This window comes from Coenobita brevimanus, chromosome 28, assembly GCF_032717465.1.
Source record: "Coenobita brevimanus isolate Jiangsu-jjx chromosome 28, ASM3271746v2, whole genome shotgun sequence".
Taxonomy (NCBI): Eukaryota; Metazoa; Arthropoda; class Malacostraca; order Decapoda; family Coenobitidae; genus Coenobita; species Coenobita brevimanus.
The window spans coordinates 22,224,015-22,249,614 of record NC_136981.1 but is presented as its reverse complement, the minus strand read 5'-3'; positions in this window follow the sequence as shown (position 1 = coordinate 22,249,614).

Here is a 25,600-nt window from a genome sequence, read left to right as displayed (position 1 = left end):
AGAAGAGAAGGCAAACAGATCCCTCAAAAGCTGTTGCTCGAACAACAAAGGCCACCAACGTGTGTGAAGTAACAGTCAGACGAATTTGCTCTTCCTTCAGTCAAGCTTGCCTGTATTCTCGTCACCAACAAAGAGAGAGAGAGAGACAGACAGACAGACAGAGTCAGGAGGCTTTTCCTCAAATTCTAATAATTCATAAAACCGTCTAGACTTTTTTGTAGAAATACATCTACATAAAATGTTGATTTTGTATGGAGAGAGAGAGAGAGAGAGAGAGAGAGAGAGAGAGAGAGAGAGAGAGAGAGAGAGAGAGACAGAGAGACAGACAGACAGACAGACAGACAGACAGAGACAGACAGACAGACAGACAGACAGAGACAGGAGGCTTTCCTCAAATTCTAATCATTCATAAAACCATATAGACTTTTTATAGAAGTAAATCTACATGAAATGTTGATTTTACATGCAGAGAGAGAGAGAGAGAGAGAGAGAGAGAGAGAGAGAGAGAGAGAGAGACGTAGTGAGCTGGAAGTAAGGATTGTCCCTTGAACTTTGTCTCTAATCCGATAATTTGCCCAGTAGAAAGTCTGGCAATGTTGCGGGTAGGGGAATTCCTGTGAGGGACAGAGCCCAAACGATCTCGATATTTAGGAAAGACTATAGTGGCCTTCACCATGACTCCCTGCACTGCCAGAAACAGATGCAAAGTAAGAATAATAAATTGCATATACTATCGGGTGTTTGTAGTAGTTACGCAAAAATCTCAGCATAGTTGCTTATGTATGATGTGGTATTAAAAAACTCATAAGGTTCAGGATGGGTACCACCTAGAACTTAGAAGCATTAAAGAATATCCCCATGTGCCTTCGTTTCCTTCCTGGTACAGGTGGTGTTGTGTTGCGTTGGTGTTCCTTTTCCAGTCGAGGTAATATATGTATTATATCAGGATTTATCATCCTGATATCATTCTGAGTCATTTCCATCAACTCACCGACTTCCACTGATTCAACTGGTCACATTTCAGTACCAATCATTCACATTTATTACCGCCCGTTTTTAGGAAGGAGAGGTGATATAGTGTTTTTTTCATGTGTGTGTGTGTGTGTGTGTGTGTGTGTGTGTGTGTGTGTGTGTGTGTGTGTGTGTGTGTATGTGTGTGTGTGTTGCCAAAATATCTCGAAAAGTTGTTGACGAATTTTTACCAAACCTTCAAGAAATTGGAACTATGTGGATGTGCAGAAGCCTATTATTTTGGTGAGGATTTGATCAAAGACGACCGAATGCCAGCTTCCATTTACTTCTTTTAATATGAATTGGCTTTTAGGGAAACGCGGTAACTGAACTCAACAGAGTTTTGAGAATGTTCTTTATTTTTATAAGTGGCTTGTACCTTAGACAACGACATGTTTTGGAGGAGATTGGCATTCGGCCGCCGAATGCTTTTGTTTCATTTACATACCTAAACCTCTCGCCAAGAGGAAAACTTTTTACATGAGTTTATTATTAGCTACTGAATATAAAGTAGCCTACATTTTCTTGGAATTTTTCCACCAGTATCTCAACAATATACCCATCTGTCTTACTTTCTTTCATGAGAGAGAATAGAAAACATATATGTGCTGCGCCAAATACTGTGCTTTCAGAATTAGTACGAACAGTATGCTTTGCTTCAGATACACGCATGTAATATTGTTTTTCTGGCCGTGTGTGTAGACGGGCGTGTTGAAGCAGACCCTCTGACATTTAGACATTAGCAGTATTCTTCAGCGCTAGTCACTGCCTTAATCATTTACCAGTAACAGTGAAAACACATTGGAAAGTGATGATGCCGAGTCAGTGTCAACTTCATTTCCATGAATAAAATCTGGCCTGATGAAAATTCGGTTATTTTGCTATGAAAAAGCAAGCACACTGTGAGCATCGTTCACCGACTCCCTAGTTTTAATGCACACATGATATAGATATCTGTTTTCAGTAGTATGAGGTGTTTAGCGTGTGAGAGCGTCTAGTCTAAACTTATGTGAAGTGAAGTGTATCAGATCTGCTGATGAAGTGCAAACGAACAAAATTTTCAAATGGTCCCTCAGCCTGTTGGAGGTCTGATTCTCTGGCTGGCTGGCATCAAACTATAGTCCTAATCGACTAAGCTGTAAGCTGGTTTGCCATTCAAACGGAAGAATTCTACCGAAGAGTCACTCAGGAATTATACTGATCGTTCTTGTCCCAACATATGCCTTAAAACAACCACTGCCAGTAAAATAAGTAAATTAGATTATTGATTAGTCATAGGGTTGGTACATTTTTTATGGAAATTTTTGATGATATCTTGGAATTCAATGGCCTAAATGTGCAGTACAAAGTCCCTAGAACATTTAATATCTTCACGACAATGTATCTTCCCAAATCTGAGTTTAATCGCATGGAGGTGACGGAAATATACAGTATGAAAGAGTAATGATGGCGGTCAAGAGGTTAATGGTAGCATATTATTATGTTCCCCGTCCTTACGAGATGTCTCCAAGACAGTGAATATCATCACTTTCCGGTGGTGCCAAGTAAAAAAAATAAAAATGTTATCATCATGGTGATGTGATTACATGTAATTATGGCTGTACATTGTTAGTCAACTTAACTTTACGTTTTACCACCATTTTGACAGAATTGATGTTATTTTGCAGCCACCGATGACATTCAAGAAAACAGGAGAATACTTTAAAGCCTGTTATGTTCTCGGACTGTAAAACATAATAATGTTGTTACACTGCCCATGCTAATGAGGACCATAGTCCGGTATCGTACAGACTGATAGCTAATAACCCCTTTTTCAGTTTTGTGGGAAGTGTACAGTATGTCCAAGATACTTGATTATTTCACCTTTATTCCTTTTATTTACACACATTCATATGATTACACACTCATGTATTACAAATAGCACTGTTTTCTTGCCATAAGGTATACTTAGTGTTTCTGTACGATCTTGTTTGTTCCGTTGTCTTGCTGTCGCCATATATTATAGCTTAACTCCTTGGCTGCTGAAAGTACGTACAAATGGAATAAATTCGTTCGTCGAACGGTAGAATAAAAAGTTAAATTGTTTATTTTTTGTCAGGCAGGAAATTATACTTTACGTTTATTGAGAATACCAAAACCACCTGGTACTAGCAATAATACAATGCAGAACATGTAATTACACATTATGGATTGAAGACCTCTGGTTGTGAAGTGTATTGACTGAGTTTTGGCAATGCTTTCCAGATGCAAGATTACTATTTGAATCATTATGACAATACTACCATCATATCACATTATTCAGCTTTGGGAGACCTGTCGTAGTGAAAGAATAAAAACTATAAATATCTCTTCGTCTCTTTTTTTTTCTTTTTTTTTTTAAATCTCCGTCTGGTATCCCTCCTGCTGCCCTGCTTGTCCTTCCTTCTCTCTGTCTATCCCTCTTTCCTTGTTTGTCCCTCCTGACTTCCTTTCTATTCCTTGTGCTTCCCAGCCTATTGATCCTGCCTTCGTGTCTCTCCCTCCTGCTTTCCTATGTACCCCTCCTGTATCACAGTACATCTCTCCTGTCTATCATTTGGGAAATCAGAGGGAAAGTATCAAATGAGAAAGTATTCTATGAAATGGTGATGCCCAAGGTAATATGGAGGGAGGGGAGAGACAGGGAATAATGAAGAGATGCAGGAAGAGTGTAACACAGTAAGGAAAACAGAAAAATACAACCAACAAAAATAGCTAAAATTAGAACCGAGAATGATCAATGGGAAAGATTAATAAAAAGTAGTATAATAAAATAATCAAGATCCCACAGACCGTGACAAAGAAAGTAGGAGGGAGACGTGAAATTAGAAAAGATAGCTGGAAAAGGGAAAATGCGACACGGAAATCTTTATATTTTGCACGACTAGATGGAATGGGCGAAGCTGTGCACAAGAAGAAACCATGACATGATGACACACTCAATATCGGGGAGAAAAACAAAAACGAAACTGAAAATGTAATGAAAAAAAGAAAAAGAAAACACAGTTGAAAAGGGACATAAAACTGAGAAGGTAAAATAATGAACTGCCACAAAAGTGGATAGTCTTGACTAAGATACTTTTTTAATGTAAGAAGGAAGGAATCAAGGGCTAGAAACGAGCAAGACTGTTCTCTCCAAGAAGAAATACGTACAAGATAACAAAGAACCAAATAAAAAATATCGTTCATTTCGAGCTGCCTGGATACGCGGCGTCTGAAGGATTGGAGGTCATAGGTAGCCTAGTATGAAATACAGATACAGAAATACAGATATGCAGTGGAACATTAGAAGACAACACGAAGATAACATGCAACGGTCGAAAGCACCCTCCCTCTCCCTTTTTTTTTTTTTTTTTTTTTTAACGTATACCAGTAAGGTTCGATCTTTTATTCAGGTATCTTCTTACTGCTCAGTGAACCAGGTCTATCGTAAAGCTTTTGTTCAAAGGCTGAGTCGGTCGGTGAAATCGATCCTCGGTTTTGTAATTAAATTTTTCCTAAAGAAATAAAAAATATCTACAGATACTTTCAATAGTCCAGAATAAGTATATACATTCAGGTGATTATATAGGAACCTATGTAATATATATTTACATGGAGCATAAACACTATGGAAACTCATGATGAACAACTGTGGTCTGAATGGAAGACGAGGAAGAAACTGAAAATGGGAAGAATCTGAAAATAATTTGTAGTTTCCACACTCTGCCTTGTCTGTTTTAATCCACATTAATCTGCATCCCGTATGCCTAGAGTGTGCTGACTTGAAATTAGTTCTCCTCGTGTTCCTTGACTGTTTTTGTTTTTATTTTTCACTGTAGTCAATATTTTTTGGCTTACGCCTATTCATTTTCTTAGTATAAACATATTGACTAATAAGTTCACATCGAATATTAGGAATGCTAGTTTATTATCAAGAATGACTAAAGGAAATGTGTGTAACTGAGCTTCCTTTAGACTTTACCAGATAAGAACACACGTAGTCATCATATGCAGACTGTCAACACACGATTATGCTAATCAAAAATCAGTCCTTGAAGTTAAACTACTGTATTAAATACAGTGCCCTTCGGAAAGCACACACCTTCGCTTAGTCAGCACCCTCTTTGCCATATTTCTGATGACTTCAACTGTGACCTTTGACCTTCTTAGCAAAAAATTCAATCACCTGCTCCTCTTACGGTTCGTATTTATTATTGTAACCTTGGTGTATTTTCATCTAGTTTCTTTTCTTATTGTTGCAAGCTACTAAACAGCCAGAAAGACACACGACCAAACAAATCAAGCCAAAAACAAAACTTAGACAGAGGTAGTAACTTGACAAACGCTTTTAAACTCTTTATTCAGGTTAGAGCCAACCGATATGATTTTGCTTAGAGGAAGTCTAATACTGTAGGTGTCAACTGACGTATAACAGAAAATTTAGAAAAAGAAATGACACTACATTCATATCAATGAGGAATGGTTAGGCTGTATCCAGTGTTTCAGTAAATTTTTGTATTAAGGAAACTCACTTTAAATATCGATTTAAAGGTAACGACTGAGATAGAATATAATACTTTTCTTTAACCGAACTAATAATCGAGGACCGGATCAGGTATATTATTGATATTAAATATTTTCTTTCTCTTCATGATATATAGGGGGGCGCGGTAGTACAGTGGTAGCTCGCTGGACTTGTAATCGGGGGATTGCAAGTTCGAGCCTCGCCCGGGCTGCCGTGCCGGGAGGGGTAGCTCCTTCCTGTAACCCTAGTGGGGCTATATAGTCCAATACAGGGCTTAGCTCGGGGGAACTCCATTTCTCCCATTTTTGTTTTTTTTCTTCATGATATAGTAAGCGAAACAAGAGCGCTATCTACGGTTTCAAATGAATTGTTGGTTTTATTTAGTAAAAAATTATTTGCAGTCGAATATTTTGTGCTCAATTGTATTCCTAACAATTTCATTGGGGCAGACGTGGAGTTGGGCAGTGGATGCCATCACAGATCACGACACTCCTCTTCCTCCCAGTAACCATTACTGGGTAAGGCGGGTGTCACACTGTGAGAGCAAGGAGAGGAGGTGGCTGAGGTATCGGAACGCAGGGAGTGATGATACCAATGAACGAGAGCACGGAGATCCATTTCACTACGAGGCTGAGAGAGAAAAACTACTTTATCTGCACATCATACTATGTGAATGACCTCCACCACTCAGCTGACGCTTCTAACAGAGACCATCAGCCGGCAGGGAAGGTCTTGGGGGAGTGATGGTGTGAGGAACAATGACGGAGAAGATGGAAGAAGCTCGAGGCGGTTAGGCAAGTGAAGATTCCCAGTAAAAGAATAGGAGAAGAATGGCCGATTTCAGGAGCTACGTTCGCGGCAGCATTGTTTGTGCATATCGTCGCTCCCATACACAAAACACAAGAACTACATTACAAGCACCACAAACCCGTATAAATTACAGAATCCAGGTCCATTACAGCGCAAAAGGGTAGGTTTATCAAAAAACAGCACTTAGAGAGTCCAGGAATACAAAATTCGTCGGCAAGGAGCGCCTCTGTCCTTTATTTCGGCAGTAACTTACAAAGAAGAAAAAATTACTTTACCATTATCTTCAATGTCATGTCCTTGAGTAAGCTATGTCTAAACTGGATTTGTTGTTGATTTCTTCTAACATTTACGATTTATCTAAAGTTCCACTTCCACAAATTCTTTCAGTGTTAAATTTTATCGCCTAGCGGTAGCGAGAATGAGACAGGACATTCGCCATAGTATTGAGAGAGTTGAATCTAATTAAGATTATCTGGAAAGACGGCCACTATTTCTTATATTATATTATCCACTTCGTAGCGAACTATATAACTTTACAAATAATGGTAACCTCCAGTGGCAATGTGTAATACGAATCTTGAGACATGCAGTAAGAGTGATTACATTCCACTTTTAGTCCAAATGAAATCCTGTCCAAGTTGTCTCTGTGGCAGCTGTGATACTCTGATACACTTCAATACACAAACTATGTTGTTCCTTTAGAATAAATTTCCACAAACACTTCTTGCCCAACACATCAAGCACCCTCCTAGGCAATTATTAACGAGGGTCAAATTCTCTATTCCAGCGACATAGCGTTGTGTCTCTCGGCAGCAGAGTTCAGTTCACCTCCCACGACCAGTAAACCATTGTTTGGACATATGGAGTCGAAATGTCTGCACATAAAGAAGGCGAATGTAATGTGACCCACATAAGCTATTTCACACATATCATGACTGATCATCTCGTACCTGTTCACTTCCTAACCATTATCACCATTCTAAACTGAACTTATTTGTCTGTGTCGCACTGTAATGGTAAAGTATAACACCATACATAACAACCGGATGAATACCAGTCCGGCACGTTCTACCACCGACACTGACTATGAGTATTACTCACATAACGTCACACCCTCACCACATCCTTTTCCACAATCCCTTAGTAGCGACTGGGGAGTGAAAAACACAATCGTATCATGACTCCTTCCCTTCCTCTTCCCGCATCTCTCCTCACGCACCTGGTGGTCCTGTCCTTCTTATCTCATTTTGCGATCTCTTAAACATTACAATTACCAGTTTCCAATCTGAATCGACATTTATCGACTGAGTTCTATGTTTTACACGACATGGATTTCTTTTTTTAATCTTTATTTTATTTATTTATTATTATTATTATTATTTTTTTGTGAAACCGACTGTTCGCAAGCTGTCAGCGTTTAGTACAAACCTACCAACGACAGGGGATTTAAATTTCATTAATCATAACACCATTTACCATATGGTTAGAATAACTACGTGTGGATCTCTGCAAAGACGTCTGCTTTCCGACACAGGTAGCACGAAATGAGTTCGTCATTCTCAGGGTTTTATTCTTGAATATCTTTGATTTCCCATTGTGATCCCCAAGTTCCTCATTTACTGTACAGTTTTCTGCCTGGGTCGGAATTTTGAAGGAAAGAGACCATTTTACTTGAATGTATTTGCTGTTCGACTGAATAATACTCGTAATTAGATGAGACGCTGTATTTTCATAATGATGGACAGCTACTTAGTGTTTCTTACTATATTAATTCACGAACATACGCCATCTTCCAACATCCTCATTTCACCGCTTCCTCTACTCCGGCAGTAATTACTGTGGTGTAATGGAGTATGGTGGATGAGAGGAGATAGGGTGCAAGAAGAGGGTAGATGCTGAGTAAAGAAATGAGAGGGGAAGGTGTGGAGAGGAGGAATTATGCAGGGGGTGTAAGGTTGATTGAGGTAGTGAGAAAATGGACAATACTGCGATAAATGGGTGTGATCAAGGAGATGGTGTTGAGGAAGGACTGGGCAGTATAGCTCTCTGGTTGGTATGGGTGCTGGCCAAATAATGTTGCCTCGTGGACGGAAAGAAATGTGGTCAACGGTAAGGGATTTTCACAGATGATAGAGAGTTGAGAAATAGTTTTAAATGCATGAACCGAAACATTAACAGCAATACGAACAAGGACGAAAATGAGAATTATATAACACGCAGGCGGCAGTATATTTTGTGTGTTTAGCCCACTGAATTTTTTGACGTTCTTACTTTAGTGTTCTCTTGCTACCTTCAGACAGTATTAAAAAAATTATGGAAACCTCTCGCAGAGAAGGGACTAAAAAGATTTCCATTAAACTCCTTCGGTATAAAATGTTATTACATTCTAAGTAAAAGCAGCAAGATGGTAGCCAGAATAAAGAGAAAGGGTCCTTGGACCTTAGAGGTAGGATTTGGAAGATTATTTTGACGAAGATAAACTACGAGAAAACATTAGACAAAATAAATAAAAGAGAGAGAGAGAGAGAGAGAGAGAGAGAGAGAGAAGGGGTGTGGCTAGTCATTTAAAATTTGGGCCTCCATTATCGTTAATCAATCCCTTCACTGCGATCAGTTACTTTACCGTTTGTTATTGTCTACCTATCTATCATCCTGTCCTTTTTTTTTTTTTTTCCAATATGGAACGGTCGGGCCAAGGAGCTAGGCTACGCAGTCCCGACACAGTGGCCAGCCTCGTTAGTCCCTGAGGGACATTGTATGAGCAATAAACTCCAATAATCTTTCGTATATAAACTCTCTCTCTCTAACTTGGCCTAAAATTGCCATTACTCCGTTCTGAATGCTGGATTGTAACAACAGATTACCAATAGAAAACGATGCTACTCTTGAAGAAATGCCACGTCAAGGATGGTGAGTCGTAACTTTGCCCATCCCTACCAATAAGCTACGCGAAATAAGTTGCAGAGGAATGATAATCTGAAACGTGAACCCAGTGGACTGCAAGCAAAAATTGCCCCCATCCTGCAATCCTCCATCATCCTTTCGGAGGATAGGGAGGGAATTCAGGGTTATATATATATAAAGAGAGCTCTGAAGCCGCATGGTTGTGTCGGTGCCACCACATGTAGGCGCCCTAGTAGAGCACCCAAAATAAAATCGCCTAGTGGCAGCATAAATTAAAAAGCCATCGACTTGAAAGGGTTAAAAGCAGTTTGTGTTCATCTGACGGAACTGGACCATTCCCATAGCTTGGATTCTATGACGTGGTTGCGTGAAATTCACTGAATCCTGTATTAAGGGCAGAAAAACGTATCCTTCATGAACTGTAAGTCGTGTTTGCATGAAATTCACGGTATTAAGAAGGGTGGCTGGGATTGTGGCGGATGGAAGGGTGCAAGGAATAAATGTGTTGGGAGAGTTGAATGATTCTTCGATCACGAAGGAGGAAGTGGAGAAGGCAGTACAGGAGATGAAAACAGGGAAAGCTGCAGGTATGGATGGGTGTGCTGTGGAATGCCTGAAGGGTGGTGGAGTGACTATTGTTGACTGGTTAGTAAGATTGTTGAATGTGTGCTTTGAGAAAGGTATGGTACCAATTGACTGGGCAAGTGCATGTGTGGTCCCGTTGTATAAAGGCAAGGGTGATAAGTATGAATGTACTAGCTTTAGGGGTATAAGTCTGTTGAGTGTTGTAGGTAAGGTGTATGGTAGAGTGTTAATTATGAGAGTTAGAGAGGGTACAGAGGGAGTGATTGGTGAGGAGCAGTGTGGCTTTAGGAGAGGGAGGGGATGCGTGGATCAGGTGTTTGCTGTGAGACAAGTGTGTGAAAAGTATTTAGCGAAAGGCAAGGATGTGTTTTGGGCATTTATGGATTTAGAGAAAGCATATGATAGAATTGATAGGAAGGCTTTGTGGACTGTTTTAAGATTGTATGGACTTGATGGTAGGTTACTAAAAGGGGTGAAAAGTTTTTATGTAAATAGTAGAGCGTGTGTAAGAGAGGGAAATGCTGTGAGTGATTGGTTTCCCGTGAGAGTGGGGCTGCGACAGGGATGTGTGATGTCGCCTTCGTTGTTTAATATTTACATGGATGGTGTTGTAAAGGAGGTGAATGCAAGAGTTTTAGGTGGAGGTCTGAGTCTGGTGAATGTTGATGGTGGAGAGTGGAATCTGAAGCAGCTGCTGTTTGCAGATGATACTGCACTGGTGGCTGATTCAGAGGAGAAATTGAGACAGTTGGTAGAGGAGTTTGGAAGAGTGTGTGAAAGGAGGAAATTGAAAGTAAATGAGAATAAGAGTAAAGTGATGAAGTGTACGAGGTTGGTAGATGGTAGGGGGATGAATATAGTTTTGAATGGCGAGTTGCTTGAGGAGGTAGAGTGTTTTAAATATCTAGGGTCACATGTTGCTGTGGATGGAAGAATAGATGCAGAAGTGAAGTTTAGAATAAATGAAGTAGGAAAGGTGCTGGGAGGAATCAAAAAAGTGTTTAGATGTCGTTCGCTTAGAATGGATGTAAAGAGAAGGCTGTATGAGGGTGTTGTGGTACCGACTGCATTATATGGGGCTGAAACATGGAATATGGGTGTAGCAGAGAGGAAAAGTTTGAATGTAATGGAGATGAGGTGTCTGAGGAGTATGTGTGGAGTGACGTGTATGGATCGAGTGCGGAATGATGAAGTGCGAAGGAGAACTGGAGTTGTTCGGGAGATGGCTGGTAGAGTTGAGCAGAGGGTGTTGCGATGGTTTGGGCATATGGAGAGAATGGATAATGAGCGATTGGTGAAAAAGATAACTAGATCTGATGTGAGAGGTGTAAGGCTGAGAGGAAGACCACGAATAGGATGGATGGACAGTGTGAAGAGAGCACTGGATGCGAGAGGGATGTCTGTTGAGCAAGGAAGAGTGGCTGTGCGTGACAGAAATAAATGGAGAGAAATTGTGAATGAATAAGTGATGACGCAGCCCTAAGGGGATATTCTCCCGCATTTGGTCTGATCAGCTATTTCAGGTCAGGTGCGAGTAAGGGGATTAGTCTGTTATGATGAGGCAGGGGTAAACCAGCTCTGCTGTCGGGCCCTGCTGCGGATGTCACTGATTGCATTTTGCAGTTGACCCTTGTGCGGTGTGGTGCGGTGAGGATCTGTCCGTTCTCCCCTTTGGGGCTAAGATGCGAATGAATGTGTTTGAATGGATGAGTAAATGGGGAGTGTGTCGTCCTGTCTCGGCTACCTCCCTTTCCTTGGGGGAAGCAGCCTAGGTATATAGATAGATAGATTAAGAATATTTCCTTGGTTAGCCTACTTGCAAGAGGTCTAAGTCATGGTTTCATGAATATCAGTGAACCTTAGTTATGAGACAGGATTAAGTCTCCATGTTTACTTGTATAATCCACCATAAGTTGCACATTGTCGTCAGGAGACGGAAAATTGTAGTAAAGTTGGAAAATATCATTATACTGAAGTGACTGAGCACACACACACACACACACACACACACACACACACACACACACACACACACACACACACACAGACGCACGCACGCACGCGCGCGTGCTAATAAGACTTGACAGGCTATAGATTTCAAGTACTGTAGTGTGAATCATCATCGAAATCAGGATAATCAATCATCCTATCCGTTTTCACACCTAAAGATGGCCTAAGGTCAGAGAGTCAGAATAATAAATAATAAATGATATTACTAAATGGGCTTAGAAGGAGGTTAGTGTTGGAGAGGGAGGCCTTCCTGTGGTGGCTTCGATATAACAAGGCTGCTTTGCTGCCTGGTAATACAAAAGTTCCTGAAGTCTATCCCTATCCCCCGAAAGGAAGGTGGTGGACTGTGGGAGGAGGGCAACTTAAACCTCCAGTCCACTAGGCTCATATTTTAGTTCGGCCTGTAGTTGCTACTGAGTGGGGGACATTTTTCATTTCATCCCTAGCAGTGCACCTGCCCACAGTCACTTGTGTTCATTTGGGGGAATTGGGCCACTCCCACAACCTGAATACTATGTAGCAGTTGTATGACATTCGATGTCTTTGGAATCTTCTTGGTTACCAGTAAAATCTATCCTCCACTCTGACAACACCTGTCCGTCACCTGAACTCCAAGGGCATACGGATCTCTGTCAGATGAAAATATAGATTATAGTATGTTTGCTCCTGATTATAGTTCTTTCACCTTAACCTGGCCCATATATTCGCCCTTTTGCAGCTTATTTCAAGTAGTTTAGTGGCAGGAAATTACAGTGCCATGGATTTACAACTTTTTAAAGCACTTCTTCGTGACTGGCACCGTATTCTAGTGCATATCTTCTGTTACAGCCCAGCATTCATGATGACGACAGGGCAGTTTAAGGCCAAATTAGGGTATAAAGAAAGATTATAATTCTTTGCCAAACGAGCGCAGTATCTCCTTATTTCCTATTGAAGTGAGTCTTTCACAGGTAACTGGTTATGCTTCATAGATAAACAAAGATACTGGGCATTTTTTGAAAATTTTACCTGTGCAATACGTAAAGACTTGTTGACATCGGACGTACCGTCACCACGATGAAGTTATCAAGAGCAGGAACTTGCTGCCAAACTCCGCAGGCACGTCATATTTTTGACGTAATTTCAAATTCTCTACCGATTTGTTAAGTTTGCATGATTTCACTTTAAGTTACGATAGGTTAGGTTAGGATAGGCGAGGTTACGTCAGAATAGGTGAGGTTATGGGAGATTAAGTTTAGTATGGTAAGTTAGGACTTGGACTTGGCCTCATGGGTATTCGGTGAGCTCTTTATTGTTAGGTTAAGAGGCAGTCCTAGGTGGTTAAAATAAAGACGGGTCCGAAGCCCCCCACTTAGGAAAAGTTAGATTTGGATAGGATAGGTTAGACTGGATAGTTGGTTTCTTTTATATTTGAATGTTTGATGCACTGACACGTCCGTCGCCGAGATCGAAGGGTAATCAACGTGTCCAATTGATTACAGGTTGCCAAGGGCTAACTGCCGGCTTCCGTAAATAAGCAGAAATCTGTGTGTGTGTGTGTGTGTGTGTGTGTGTGTGTGTGTACGGTATATATTCCATCACTTTCTGTTGTCAATATTCAACACTAAACTGTGTTGCATATGTACTAAAGTTATTTTCTTTCAGAGTGTGAATCTGTAAAAATATACTCTAAGTTGAACCGCAGCGATCATTTGGTAAAGAATTACCACAGAAAAGAGTATTAGTGTTGTGCGAGGCCGGATTTTTTTTCCCTTAAATCGTGAGTACTGATTACTTGTGACAAAAGTAATCGTTTACTAACTACTATTCCATCAGTATGAACAGGCTTGCCAGACAATGCAATTACACATAAACTCATTAATGTCATATATCAACACGAAGTTATTTTGATGATATATTGGATTATACGGTTGTATATTTTCTATTCTGACATCTAAATGCATTGAATCTGTAAAATAAATACGAAATAAGACTATGAAGTTTGTTTTGTATGTGTGGTGGAGTCAGGATTCCAGTTCCTTGAATGGTGAGTGAATGAGTGTGTGGCTTATTTTACTGGGTAGACTTTTTTTTTTTTTTAGTTCTCTCTGTGTCAGGCTTTTTCTACTCTCTGGACCCTACCTCATATCATCCTTGGGTGGGAAAAGTGGTCAGGATGGTGATGATTCAAAAGCAAGTCTTGGAAATTATGATGGAATAAATAGTAATTGCCTTGGTAATGACTGTCGATTAGCTATTCATATAATGGATTACCTCCCCTAACTGTATTATATTCTTTTGCTCTAACCAGGCCTAAACTCGACATCTCTCCATCTACTGGGCTAAGTTAAAACAACAGGTTAATACTAAAATCAGTTCCAGATTACCCAGTAGGCACGTGTTTAGGGACCCCAACCTTGAAGGGGCCCCATAAAAATATATGGAAAAAATGAAACAAAAAATTGGGTGATGATGAAAATCACAGCAGACGTCATCATACAAAATCGAATTGACAATCAGGGCGGCAGATTAACCAATAGGCAACAGGGGTGCAGCCAAGGGCCCCAACCTTTAAAGGGACCCCCATTTATTAGAAATATAATATAATAATTAAAACTTAAATAAATTAATGGATAAATGAAAATTACAGCAGCTTGGGTCGTACAAGATTCAATCATTGTCATTAAAATCTTTGTGTGGACCCTCCCAACCTTGGCCGGGTGACCTCCATATCTTCTTTTACCAAGGCTCCCAGGGAGGTTAATCCAGTCATGATTATAATATGATGCCAGTCACAAAGAAGGGCAATGAAAAGGAGGGAGAACGGTAGCACTGTCTTTTTCTACCGATGAGTTGTGTAAAATAAGCTGCAAAAGAATGAAAATTGGGGCTAAGTTAGGTCAAGGTAGTAACAGTAGTAGTATTACGTTAACCCCGATGTGTTTGGTCAGACTTATCAACCGCAGGCAAATGATCATCACCGCGGGTAAGGGTAAAATAGTTCACTCGTTACAAGCACCGCTGATTATCGCACGTACAAGCTTTTACCCTACGGCATGGCAGGGTTCATCAGAAGGTGGTAATTCCGTATAAGTTCAATGGAAGAACCCGCTGTGAAGTATATATAATATCCGAACGCTCAATATCTGAACATCCCCACTAACCGGACATAATTGTCCTGGGATCCAATATTCCCAAAATGGTCCGAAAACCGCAAAAAAATCGAAAAAAAAAACGAATTTTCCCCTCCCGTAATTTGAACTTGCCGCGCACGGCACGGGACAGCTTTGTTGTGGCGCATCATTCCTCTGACATCCGATAGAGCACCGCAGCATCCTCCCCACTTTCCACCTGTCTCTCACCGCGAGTGCATGCTCATCGTCATGGCTGCCCACGTACTCGCTTTTGTGGTGGTTCCTTACCTGCTGCAGGCACTCCTGCTGCTCTCGGGCCTCTTATTAGTGTGTGTGATGATGGCCCCGCCACCTGAGAAGAGGAAGAGAGTGGTGTTGACTCTGGAGAAGAAACGGGAGATATTGGAGAAAGTAGATGAGGGGTGGTCTTCTTCCCACATCCTCCGCGAGTTCAACCTGGCCCGATCTACTTTGTTCGATATCAAGAGATCCCGAGACAAACTCATGCAGTACACGGCTGACTTCTCATTGAGAAGCAAACGCAACGTGGAGAGGAAGGTGATGTTTACTCCCAAGTTTGCTGAAATCGACCACTCCACGTTGATTTGGTATCGACAGCAACGTGCTGCTGGTGAGATGGTATGTGGAACGGAGCTGAAGGCTGCTGCCGAGAAGTTCGCCAGGCTTCACGACGCCCTAGACTTCAAGGCATATGAGGGTTGGCTCTTCGCACTCAAGTTACGGCATGGCCTTACCAACCGTAAAGCTCATGGCGAAGCTTTGGACGCTAACGAGGATGAAGTTGATGAGTTTTGGCACAAGGTGAAGGGCTTGATCGACAGGGAGGACCTAACACTCGGTCAAGTCTACAATGCTGACGAAACTGGTTTATTCCATCGCTCTTTGCCAACGAACACTCTAGCCGAGTAGACGGAGAAGCGTGTACCTGGCCACAAGCTCTCCAAGCAACGGCTATCTGCTTTGTGTTGTGCCAATGCTAACGGCATGCACCGGCTTAAGCGGGTTATTGTTGGCCATGCAAAGCAGCCTCGGTGTCTTCGTGGGGTGATGGATGTCCTTCCTGTCATCTGGTACCATTCTTTGAAGGCATGGTTTACAGCCCAGATCTTCAAAGACTGGTTCCACCGCCACTTCATCAAGGAGGTCATCAATTACCAGACGAAGACACTGGGAATCCTGCGCGACCAGGTAAAGGCCCTCCTTCTCCTCGACAATGCACCTGCCCACACGTGCGACAAGGACTTGGTGGCTGAGAATGGCTGGATTAGGTGCATGTTTCTGCCACCTAATATGACTGCTCTCTTCCAACCAATAGACCAAGGAATGATCATGGCAACAAAGCGCCTATACCGCCGGAAGTTCCTGGATGAGGTGATGGTTGTTCTCAAGGACGAGGACGAGCACAGGGAGGGACGGGACACGTGAGGCCAGCAGACTTTGGAAAACCTTCGCTGCTACAACATCAAGTCTGCAATCTACAACTGGGCCAGTGCATGGAAGGAAGTCCCTGTCAAGACTCTAGAAAATGGTTGGTCTCGTCTGCTTCTCGGAACGGATGTGGAGTACGATTTTCTAGGGTTTGACGTGGATGACTTCCATGCACGGCTATGTACGCATGGTAACGATGTTGATGTGGACGATGTGCGTGAGTAGTTGGATGACGACGAGGGCGATCCTAGGTATCAGACATTGTCTGATATCGAGATCGCGTCCTCAGTTGCAGGTGTCAGTACCCAGCTTGAAGATTCCGACGAGGACGGCGACGATGATGTGGACTCCTCTCAGCATGACACTAATCCAGCCATCCCCAAGCTGAGCGCACTCCGGGAACACCTAGAATTCGTTCCTGACTACCTGGAACACCCGGACTGCGACAGGGAGATGGGGCCCTTGGGACTTGTGGAGGAAGTGCGTGCTTTCAGGCAGCGCATCATCAATCATCAAAATCGTCAGTCCTTGCGTCAATCAACGATTGACAGTTTTTTCAGGCCCGTGACCCCTTCTGTGCCCAGCCCTGGCTCCACTCCGTTGCCTTCCCAAGACAGGCCCTCATGCTCTGAGCCACAGCCCAGCACAGCCACGGTGGAGTCACCACTCGACGTGAGTTTGCGTCTGTCTTCAGAGTCATCTGCAGTGGGTACGCCATCACCACGACCTAGCGATGCACCCCTAGGTCACCTGCCAGTGATACTCTCGGACTCTGACGAAGATTAAACAGCAAGAACTTCTCCACTAGACCACATGGGAATTTACAGTGTTGTGTAGTGAAAAAAAGTGTGTTGTGTTAAGGATTTACAGTTGTGAGTGAAAAGACTAATTTGGAACAAAATTTAACGTAAATAGACTTGTTTGTTTTTGCTTTAGAAAATGGTTAGAAGAGTGGGAAAAGTTAAAGTGCAGAGTGCAACACTTAGTAAGTTACAATGGAGCATAAGTTAGACAAGAGTACGCACTGTGAAGAGAACGGACTTCTGAGTGCGATTGACTAAGTTCAGTGCAAGACTTCAAGAACAGTGTACTGGAAGTGCTTCAGGAAATCCTTCTTACTGTCAGAGTCTGAGAGGAGGCGGTTATTCATCGAGATGGCCATGGACTTGCTGTACGTACGCAGAATGTTTCATACTGTACTTTTTTCCATACTATACTTACCTCAGACACCTCATTTCACTCTTTAATGTCCTTTATTGATGTGAATAGGGTGTTAGGAGCTATGCATGTGCAGTAGGAAGGTGTTTTTCTGAGTTAGGCTAGGTTAGGCTCCATAAGTACTAGTCCAGGAGCCAGTAACCAGAATGTTTAATATTGTATGAACCTACCTCTAAACTCTCATTTTATGCTTCTTTTGCATTTATTTCAGTCATTTATGTGCCTTATTGGTGTGATTTGGGTCTTAAATAAGCGCTATGCATGTCCAGAGGGAGTTGTATAGGTGTTTCTCTGAGTTAGGGTCCATAAGTACAAGTCCATAAGCTGGGTCCCAATATCTGGACAGGACCACTATCCGGACCTGCCTATGGCCCTATTACGTCGGATATTGGAGGGATTACTACTGTGTGTGTGTGTGTGTGTGTGTGTGTGTGTGTGTGTGTGTGTGTGTGTGTCTGTGTGTGTGTGTGTGTGTGTGTGTGTGTGTGTGTGTGTGTGTGTGTGTGTTACAGTGAATGAGTAACCACTCGTTTCATGAAATCCCTAGTCAGTTCTTGAAATGATGTAAACTGGCATGGGTTAATTTAAGTTAGGTTCATTTTGGCTGCGGTTAGGTTAGGCTGGGATAATTTAGGTTAAGTTCAGGTTTTGGTAGGCTAGGTTAGTTTAGCTTAGTTTAGGTTAGGTTACTTAGGTTAGGTTAGGTTAGCTTAATTTTGGTGAACGCTTTACATAACTTAGCTATCATCTACACCTTACCTGACCCAGTCTAACCTAAACTTAACCTTAAATATCGCAAAGCAAACTTTTTTCTCAACCAAGCATTCGAACTCTTAAATAATTAGAATGGCACTAGAATATTCTGGTCGACTTTTAGTTCTTTCAATAATATCATTAACATATCGTCACCCGTTCCCCCACTAAAATCTTCAGACAGAAACACTATTTGTGACCCTCTTGGAAAGGCTAACATCTTTATTAGTACAGTTGCTAAAAATTCTACTTGTGAAGAAGTCAGAACGTTCATGTACTAGAACCTGACTTTCCCGAACTTGCCTCATAAATGATACAGACAAGACGAGTAACAAAGCTTCATGTCCAGATGAAATTCCTCCAATAGTTTTGAAAATGTGTTTCCAAGAAGTTGCTCCTCTTTGAGTTAAATTATTCAGACTACGCAACGCACATCTTCATTCCCCATATCTTGGAATTAAGCCAATATCCACCCAGTTTTTTTCAGAAAAGAAGTTCCTCTGATTACAGACCAGTAGCTATTACATCTTTTGGTAGAATATTTTAAAGTGTTACTGATAAACATATTCTTAATAATTTTCAATATAATAACATAATTAGTGACAAACTTATGGTTTCCGTCACGAAAGATCCACTGTCGATATACTCAATATGTTCACTCATAACATCCATCAGTCAATTGACCAATATTGGAGAGACGCATGGAGTAATCCGTGATATTTCTAAAGCTTTTGGCAGTGTGGCACTTTCCATGCTATCTAAATTCCCTTGCTGATTTCCTCACATCTCAGCAATGGAAAGATAAAGTAGATGATGTGTAATCCAATTACTAGTCAATTAATGCCTGCCGATTTCCTCATATTTCAGCAACAGTAACATAATAGCCAAAGTAAATGATCTATTTTTCAATTTCTACTTGGTTAATGCAAGCGTGCTAGAAGGATACGTCCTGGCTCCAGCCCTGTTACTGATTCATATTAATGATCTCTGTTATCCATTATTCGATGCACTTATGTGCAAGGGACTCACTGCTTCACAGTTCTTTCACATTCAATTCACAAATTTTGGTGTCTCTAACTCCCAGCTCAGCACAACAGTCTCCATAAATCAGGACTTATCCAAGACCGCCGACCGAGGACAATATAACATTGACCCATTTAATATTAGGCAAACAAAATACATCCAGTTTAGTAAAAGTGAAATATTGCCTGATTCCTATATTGCCTCCTGTGCAACCAATATTCTTAACTGGGTGTTGAAATTCTTTGTTTAATATTGAACATTACCCTCCACTGGACCTCTAATGTCAGGTCACTTGCTAAAACCGCTTCAAAGAAACTTGGATTACTGTGCAAAATCAGTACGTTCTATACCGATGAGCGATTGGCTATTATTCACAAGCGTAATGAGCGTACGCAGCTCTAATATTGCTCACCTTTGTGAAGTAGATGTGGAGAGGTTGTATTAAACTGGACAATATTCAGCACAAAGATGTTATAATAACTGATAACCCAAATATCACAAATAAACTTCCTCCCCTACAAGTAAGAAGGAATGTTGCCTCCCTGGCATTATTAAACAGATATCTTTACAGCAAATGCTCAGACAAACTGCAACTATTGTGCAGCCTCCTCACGCCTTTCCCCATGCTACACGGACATCTGGTAGCATTCCTGACAAGACTGTCACACTCCTATTTTGCAAAACTTTTTATTATCAGAATTCATTGATTCCTCGAAAAGATTCTTTTTTTTAACCCGCTTCCCCAGTTTCTCCCCACTCTTCAGCCTACAACAGTTCAAGCCCAATTCTCGGAAAAAAAAATGAATGGAGGATATTTACGTAAAGAAGAAGGCTAGAAGTCCGCAAGATTCATCCCCCTATGAAAAATGTAAAAAAATTACAGGGAACCAAATTCAAGATCCATTCATTTCGAAATACCTAGACACACTGCTTTTGAAAGACAGGAGGTGATAGGCAGCAGGAAATACAGAATTAGACTGACACAGAGTTGATATGTTGCACACATGAAGGGCTGGGAGTAAAGGTTAACTCTTACATTAAAGAGGTGGACAGAAAAGGGATGAGCAGGGGCGACTAAATTCCTTACATAAAGTCAACATATTGTGCAATGGTAAAGAAGGCATGGAATCGGCTTACCACACCTAATGTTTTGGAAGCAGATATTACGAAGGGTAATACGATCTTTCCGAGATAAATCCCAAGAGAATGAAACCTCAAGTATGTTCAAAGATGATGATGGACTGAGTTAGACAAAGTTAAAAATTAGAGGATACATTTGCGGCAGATTCTGATGGCCTGAGACATGTCTGAACTAAATTTCTGATGCATAAAAAACAACATGATTAGTTTTTACCGCAATCAAATATATGAACCACGTCAGACATTACGTGTGCCATAGCTTAATCCCTTGTTTGGGGAAGTAACTGCTGAAATGGATGCTGCAAAAAGTGAATGGAAAGCTGAAGGGTCGCGTCATCAGTATGTGAGCGGATAAGGTTAGGTGTACAGTACAACGTAGGTCATTGATGAATAGAAGGAGAGTTGGTGATAGGACAGAACCCATCACTATTGATAGCTGTTGAAGATGAACGTTGGCCATCTACAACAGCTGCTTTAGAACAACCAGAAAGGAAGCTGTGGGTGAAGACACAGATAGAAAGATAGAGACCGTAAGGGGGCAGTTTGGAAATAAAAGATTTATGGCAAACGCGACCGAAAACCTTTGAGATGTCAAGGGTAGTGGCAAAGCTTTCACCAAAGTAACAAAAGGAGGATGACCAAGAGTCTGAAAAGAACGTGGGAAGATCGCCAGTGGCATCCCTGGCAGAACTCATACTGGCGATTGGAAAGATGATTGTGATAGGATAGGTGCTTTCATTTTTTTTTTTTTTTTTAACTGAGCTTAAAACATTAGAAATACAGGACGTTAAAGCAATTGGGCGATAGTTAGAGGGCTAGGAATGGTCACCTAACTTTGGAACAGGCTAAACGAGAGCAAACTTCCGCAAGAAGGAAAGGCTGAAGTTGACAGACCAATGAGAAGGAGTTTACCTAGGAAGAGTGTAAACACAGTAGTGCAGTTCTTGGGGAAAACAGGAGGGACCCAGTCAGGTCCAGTGCCTTATTATTACTGAGGCCAATGTTAGCAGTAAACACATCAACTGAGGAAGTATTATTGTCAACCATGATGAAGTCAGATGGGGGGAGTGAAGGAGGAACAACACTGGAATCACCTAAGATGGAATTGGAAAAGAATGCCTTAGTGAATAGTTGTGCTTTACCAGTAGAAGAAACAGCTACAAAACCATCAGATCAGAAAAGAGGAGGGAAGGATGATGAAGTAAAATTGTTAAAAAGGTTTTTGGCAAGGTGCCAGAATGAACAAAATGAATCTGAGTCGGACAGCTCAGAGCATTTAGTATGAATGTAATTATTTTTAGCAGAACAAAGGACAGACTTAGCATAAGTCCAGGCAGAAATGTAAGCGAGAAGAGATTCAGGGCTGGGTTGGCTCTGGTAAAATTTGAGGCCTTCTCATTGTTGTGGACAGACTTAGAACAAGCATGATTAAACCATTTTTTTTTTTTTTTGCGTTAGTCACACGATAAGAGAAAGGAAAGTTTGCTTTCATGCTTGAGAGAACAGTCTCCATAATGTGCGAGGCACACCCAGATTGTTCTCAGCGACAGAAGCAATAATCATTCCACGGAAAATAAAAAAAGTACTGCCTAAGACCCTCCCAAATCGCAGCTCGAAGGTGACAAAGATGCTGATTCTTGTGAGGGTCCACAGGCCTTATTGGTGTGATTGGACAGGTTAAGCTACTAAGATTGTGATTGGAGGAATCCAACGGAAAGAAGAGATTAACAACTTAAGTAGAAGGATTTGTTGTTAGGAAGAGGCCAAGATGGTCTGTGATATGGGTAGGGTGCTGTACAAGCTGATCTATGTCAGTTAGGATAGAAAAGATGTAGGCTTGTTCACCACGTGGATTAGTGAAAGGTGAGGAGAGCCAAAGGTGGTGTTGAACTTTGAAATCACTAAAAATGTGAGAAAGGAAACATTGCTAGGATGTGTTCCATCTTACAAGTAAGAAAACAGAAAAATTCATAGTCGGTAGAATCAGAGAATCAATTAACAGCACAGATGTATTTAGTTAGAGAATGACAGGATAGCCGAAGTTATTCAGAAGATATAAATTCAGGCAGATGAGGGCAAGATATGTTGTTGCATACATATAACACAACGACAACCTTTGGCTTTGAGATGAACATAGACAAAGTAGGAGGATACAGAGAAGGGTTTGCCATCAGTCGCCTTTGATAACTGAGTCTCTGTGAGGAAGAGATGAGGTTTAGAGGATGAGAGGTGGTGTTCAACAGAGAATATTACAGGAAAAACTGCAAATGCTGCAGAAATGAAGAAGTGAGTCAGACAGTGGTTTCAAGCATCTCTCTTTTCCGTCACCGCAAAAGGGTCGGATATTTGGGGCTTTTGTGTCCCCCTCAACCCCCCCAGGGACTCCAAGGCTGGGTGTTCGAATGCCATTTTTTCTTAATTTTGAATATTATGTGTGATATGCAATGCGCATTTAGCTTCGTGTTGACCGAGGAAGTTGTATCGGAGAGTATGTTGACATGCTCACTGTTACTGACACAATGAAAGTGTTCAGCAAAGAGGGATGGTCAGAAGCTAGTCCTGGGGGCCGATGAAATTTGAGCTTCAGGTCTCCCCACCCTCATTAGCTTTCCTTCCACCTTGGGAGTACCATCCTGTTCTACTGGTGCTATAGCATACTCCCTCTTATCTGATGTATAGAAATATATTTTTATTTCAAGTGTTTTTTATTCCCCTGTTCACCTTCTGAAAGAAAATAAATAAAGAATCCTAAATAACGTGGTTATAGTTATAGTGTGCTAAGGTGGATCTACAGATCTCTAAAATGACATAAACCCACTAACCCAGTTGTCGGACAGCATGTATTTTCCTGTCAGTCAACAGAATTTTTATTAGTTTCCCAGTCTTTGTCCATCCATATTTTCCCTCTATCTCCTTTTCTTTCTTCATCCTTTCACACCTCACCATCTCTGAACCGGGGAGTGAAGAATGAAAGTGAGTGGTTGGGTGTGAATCTCCAGATGACGAAATATTACCCAACATCGATCGTCAGTTCGTGACAATGAATATTCATCTCATTCATTCCCATTATTAATGTAATCCGTCTGCAAATTTCCCTCCTTGCTGTCGGACACTGAGGTTATAGGTTGAAAGGAAAGAAATGTTCAATAAAACTGCGTGAAAAGCTATATTGTATACCCAACACTTTCCTTGTCGAATATCAACATCGACGATGAAGATTGACTTCAGGTCCTTTTTATAAACGACTGTTTAGTTAGACGAAAAGTGGAGAATCTTCATGGTGTAGGTGAAAAAATCACAAAAATGGAAGAAAAATGCCTTATGGAACGTGTTACAGGAGATGCTGATGACTGCTTTAGAATTCTGTGGGTAATACAAGTGATTAACACTGTCTTTCTCACCGTGGTTTACTTGCCTCTGTCAAATCGTAAATAAGCGGGACCCCATGGAAGAAGCATTATATCTCTTCTGTTTTGCTGACCAATAAATTTACTAGTCACAAGGTACTGATGTGACTTATAAATGAACACATTCCGTACAGTGATGTCGTTTACGGTATATTCAAGTGGGAATGGCATCTGTTTGCAACAAAACAATTTCTAAACAACATTTCAGCGGGATGACGTCTCTACACGATTTTCTTGCTACCATTAAACAACCTCATTCAACTTTGGTGAGTCACCCTTACAATGCATCGATTCACCCTTCCCGGCTTCTATCAAACACTGAGTCTAGTGATGGCGCGGTGATGATGTGTCCAAGTATTGTTTTCATAAAATAGCTTCTTAAGCCCCGAATGGTGGGCCACCCAGCTTGTGGTCTGATATCGGGGTGGTGAATTATGCGGACGTGATAGTGTTTAATGTTGATAAGACTGACACTCCAGTCATTGAATTCATTCTTAAGTGGAAAAAATCATCTGCTGTTAGGTGGAATATAATACAAGAGGAGATTCAACTATGAGAGCATTAAACTCCCTACCATTATCTGATTGTTTAAACATATACTTGCTTCTTTCGGAGGGAAGAAGATGAATTGTTTATAAGCAAAACGATGACCCTTCACCTCAAAGAGATCACAGTGACATAATATGTGTTAACAGAACATTATTTCAGTAAATTAAATATACATTTACAGTCTAACTGGATTAAAGACTTCCCCATCATCGAACAAAGTTTATAATAGGAATGTGGTTCGTATCTGTACAACTGCTAAATACATATTATGTTGAGCATGTTGAGTAGGATATATCTTCTGAAATTTGTGGCATCATTGTGTTGTCACTAAAGAAACTTGAATTTTGTGCTTGAAAGTATATTCCTGGTACAGAAAATACCTACTATCAAGCTGCAAGCATATAATATATTTGCTGCCACCATCATGTTTATGTTATCGAAAAATGTTTGCGTGATATTAAGCGATATAATAGTGGGTCATTAGTATAACAAGCATCTCGTTTCACCAAAAACTTCACTGATACTCAATTAATGGACGTGTTCTATTTTCCTGCGTCAACAGAGACCTTAAATTACAAGTTTTTCAACAATCACTTCAAAATAATGACGTATTTTTTATCATTGTATCTTTATACAGTGAAATCCAGCACGAGACAATTTTCGAACCTGAGGGACTGGAAGCAATCTAAAATTGTTCACTAGAAGCGTCTCCTTATGTTGAATACGATAATCCGATGGCAGTAGCGATATAGGAAGGCCAGAAACGTTCTATTTTCCTCACGTGCTTTAGATATTACTGTATGAACTGTGCTGGTTTACCTTCCATTTTACGATTTAAGAAGCTTGGATACAAGAGCCAGAAACACATTTTCGCAAGGTAAGTGGGTTCCCCATTACTTCTTCCCTGCCGATTTATTTAGAATGTAATTTATTCATCATCACTGGTAATGCTAATTATCGAATTACATCTTTGTACAGTCTCCTTAGTTTCCACAAATATCGTAGAGGAGACAATTAGAGTGTAGAATGAAGAAATCAGCTCGAAAGGAATATTTGCCAGGAAGCCACCTCAAGCCACGAAAATACGTGCCTTGGATTGCTGA